Source organism: Macaca mulatta, chromosome 10 (genome assembly GCF_049350105.2).
Source record: "Macaca mulatta isolate MMU2019108-1 chromosome 10, T2T-MMU8v2.0, whole genome shotgun sequence".
Lineage (NCBI taxonomy): Eukaryota > Metazoa > Chordata > Mammalia > Primates > Cercopithecidae > Macaca > Macaca mulatta.
This window is the reverse complement of record NC_133415.1, coordinates 78,484,317-78,488,623: the sequence shown is the minus strand read 5'-3', so window position 1 is coordinate 78,488,623 and position 4,307 is coordinate 78,484,317.

Below are 4,307 nucleotides of genomic sequence, written 5' to 3'. Positions count from 1 at the left end.
AGTTCTCTCACCCAATGTTACTTCTGACAGCAAATTGTAAGGAGGAGTAGCACTCACCAAGAGGCCTAGGGCCTGCCTTGGATCTTTGCATATAGAACTTAATGGCAGCCCTCAGTGTATTAGTGAAGACACTGATCTTACTAAGGAGAGAAAAGAGGCACAAAGAAGCTGGTCGAACTTGCCCAAGATCACACAGCCAGTCTGTGGCCCAGCTTGCCTTTGAGCTCAGGCACTCGACTCCACATTCTCTGACACCTTTTGGTTCCTCTGACTTCTTCCCATCTGAGGCTCTCTGCTCTGCGCTCAGATGCTCCCTCTGCCTCGCTGCTCAGGAACATAGGCTTCCACAGATAGAGGTAAGGATATGAAACCAGCCAGGCCGGCAAGGACTGAATCCAAATCCCAGGTTTCTCTCCAAGTCCAGGCCTTTCCTGGCAGATATGAGCAGCAAGACCAGGGTAGCCACAGAGGTGAGCTTGGCTGGGCGGAAACTCCCTGAACAGCCAAGTGTGCATGGGATTCTTCCAGGGGTCAGCCCGGTCCTGTCCTGTTCCAGTTAGGAGGCACTGGGCATCTGGGCACTCAAAACCTCCCACTGTGAAGAAGACTGAACCAGTAAGGCCACACGCCGGGCACGGGTCCCCATTTTCAGAGGATGGAGTCAGCCTTGTCAGGGCCACTCATGTGTCCACCTCCTGCAGGCTCCCTCTATCCAAACGGCAATTCCATACCTGGGAATTTGCAAAAGGAGAGATTGAAAGGCCCAGGGCATTTCTGTGGTCCCGACTAACCCTCAAAGATACTCTTGGTCTGTGTGTTCCTCATTTTCAAATTAGAGGCTAAACATGGACAAGGCTGGTAGCAGAGTGTACAGGTCTACTGGCCAGCCCTGTATTTACTCCTCTCTCCAGGCAGAGGGGCCAGTGCCACTCGCTCAGGCAGCAGTCACGTGAGGTCCATCCTCTGGGAAGGCCCTCCCTGATGATCCCTCTGTGATTCTGACCACAGGATGCCTGCAGCGCCCAGAGTCCCAGGTGGAGCAGATTCGGCCATGAGAAGCTTGGTTCCGAGGTCTTTCTGCTGTTATGTCTGTAATTACTAAACTTTTTTTCATATAATTGCATTTTTCAAACATATGAAGGTTACAAAAAAATTATATAACAGGTAAACAGAAGTGCCATTTTGCTTCCATTTGCTCTGGTCCCCTAAGGGGCAGGAAAGCAAGTGACCTTACTCCTGGTATCAAATTGGCATGGCTGGAGTTCAGGTGGGCTGATGGGAAGCTGTGCATCCTGTAGCACCCTGGAATGGCTGAAATTAAGTCCTTTAGGTGGCAAAATTGGCTCATGGAGCAGAAATAGCCCGCCCATAGGCACGTGGGAGCAAGATGTCCTTCAGGCCCCCAAACCTCTTCTGAGCCTCTTTGCCTGCAGACAGCTGGGCGGGCGTGTCTGACCATCCCATGTGGCCAGGGTCCATCTGCAGCAGTTGTGGATTGAGAGCTGTGTCCTTGTCCGTGCTGATTTGAGAGGGATTGGAGGAAGGCTGCGGTGTCTTGGTCTTCTTCCCCAGTGTTAGCCACTGCAATGGCAGGGGGAGGAGGCGGTAGGCTGAGAGCACGGACAATGCAAAGGCAGTCATGGCTGATTGCTAGAGGGAAAGATGAAGGAGACATTAACTCTTCTCCTGAGGCCCAAGTCAGAACAGATATTTTTCAGGTGTTGAGCATGCATGTGCCTCACTTGGGTGTGGGCAGCATTTCTGATTGAACAGAGCCACAGCGCTTGATGCAGGTTTACGTGAGCCCCAGTTTCACCAGCGGGTCTTCTCTCCTCCCTCCTCGGATGTCTCATGGCTCCATCTGTACTCTTAGTGGCCTGGTCTTTCTCTGAGACAATTCCAGGCTGGTTCCCCTGCTCTGCTATCCCCCACAACCTCTCCCACACCATTGCCCAGCTCCCAAGAGCTCATTGTGGCTGAGGAAGGGGGTGCCTTGACATGGAGTTCCCTTCACATGAGGGTCCCAGAACACTCCTCCTGGAAGTGCTCCACCAGGACCCCTGCCACACGCGCCTCTTGGTGCAGGGAGGGGAAGAGAGCAGGTCGTGTCCGATGTGGGTGTGTCTGTGTGCAATGGCTGCTTGTATCCTTGTGTGTTGTGTACCTGCTCAGCAAACACCTCCAGTTAACTGAGTGCCCAAGTGATTCTTCTGATCAGGTACGGCCCTGGAGGAAGTGCAGGAGATGGCCTTCTCTTTTTGCCTTGGGGGGTCCAATTTCCCAGGATCACTTTGACCTGTGGCCAAGAATGATCCTGGGCAAAACAGCACATTTAACCCAAGTTTGATTTCAACTCAACACTTTTCCATTGTGCCTCCCTCTCGTCCCAAATGTGCCAAATACATCTAGTCTCATCTTAGTATTTACTCTTTGCCTTGTCTGTCAGGTCCTGTTCTCTATGAGTGAATATCCTAATGACCATAATATAATCAGTTCCCTTTTTGGGGACTGATGTTTGCTGAGAACTGTCTCTGTGAATGCTGTCTTGCCGCAAAACTTCACCTCTGGATAAAGCGGCTGTGCTCCTTCTGGGTGTCTGCATCGGAGCTGCTGAGGCATCGCCAAGAATGCACCACACAGCTGACTACGCTGCTGAGCATATCTCATTACCAAACGCACGTCCCTTTCAAGGATGCCAGGCCATTAGGGCTGCATTGCCACCTTGATGGACACTGGGGATTAATGCCTGTGTGTCCTAGTTTCATTAAAAAGTTTGAAGTTTTCTGGGTGCGGTGGCTCACGCCTGTAATCCCAGCACTTTGGGAGGCCAAGGTGGGCAGATTACGAGGTCAGGAGATCGAGACCATCTCGACCAACATGGTGAAACCCCATTTCTACTAAAATACAGAAAAGTAGCCAGGCGTGGTGGTGGCGGCTGTCATCCCAGCTACTGGGGAGGCTGAGGCAGAAGAATGGCTTGAACCCAGGAGGAGGAGGTTGCAGTGAGCTGAAATGGTGCCACTGCACTCCAGTCTGGTGACAGAGCAAGACTCCGTCCCCCGCCCCCAAAAAGTTTGAAGTTTGATTTTATGACTTACTGGAATAATGGTTAAGTATATTAATTTCATATAGTTAAATTTTTTTTTCTCCTGACTTTGAAAGAAATTGACACTCTTTCGTGGGCCTGTAAGTTTCCTGGCCCTGGTCACTGTACCCACCCTGCCCATGGCTTAGGGGTCCTAGCAGCAAGCCTGTTTGTGACTGGCCCCTACACTCTCCCACTCTGCCCTGAGATTTTTTCCAAAAGGAATCTCCCTGCACAGAGGGTAGATCTGGAGATCTCCATGTCCTGGGGTGGCTCCCAGGTCACCACTGCCCAGTATGTCTCTGTCTGCTGACAGGACTCTGCTTTCTTAACTCCTTAATGGAGTTCCTGGAGTTGGAGGGAAGCGCTTCCCATCAGAAACCCAATTGTGTCGGTTTTTCTTCCATTTGAAACAAATGATCAAAGTGATAGCGTTTTCTATGTTACATGTCTGTCTCTGGTCACTTAAAAACAAAACAGAGCAGGGAGTCTCTCTGACAGCCCAGGAGAACAGGAAGGCAGCCCTGGGGTAACCTGTCAAGGTTCAGATCATGACCCCCAGCATCGGCCACGGCTGGGTGACATCCTCATTCCCCAGGGGACAGGTGATCCTTTCCTCACCCCACAGCTCAGACCCCAGGATCGGCCCCAATCCCCGTGTTCTGAGTTCCTCCTACTTCCCCTTTCCATCCTGGTCTATCCCCAGCCAGCTCCGAAGGAGGCCAGCCCTGTGGGACAGGGAGGGGTCCAGCCTGAGACCCGGCCTGAGCCGGGAGGGAGCGCTTGTCCTGCTCTGGCCCCTGTGTCGAGTCCCCTCTTACCCGGCAGGTGGTGACTCCCCATCCGCGGAGGCTCCCCCGCCAACACCGAGTCCGCACCGGTCTGTCCTCCAGGGCCCGGTGCAGGAGCACCTTTTGCCCCTGGGTGGCCTGACCCTGCTGACCACGGGTCACCTCCCTGACCACCAATACTCTGCCAACTGCCCCCTGAGTGACTAAGACAGCCCAGTCTAAATTCCCGACTACACACGGTGACCCAATAGTCCCGACTCCCCAAGACAGGGACCCTGAGACAAAAGCTTCGTCAGTTCCTCCGGGAACCAACTGCCGGGAGATTCTGATTGGCTGAGCCACGTGTCCACGTGACCGACCAAAACCGGCCACCGGGGTCTCCCAACTGCCTGTCAAACGCACAGCCCTGTGGGGTCCCCAGAGAGGAAGAG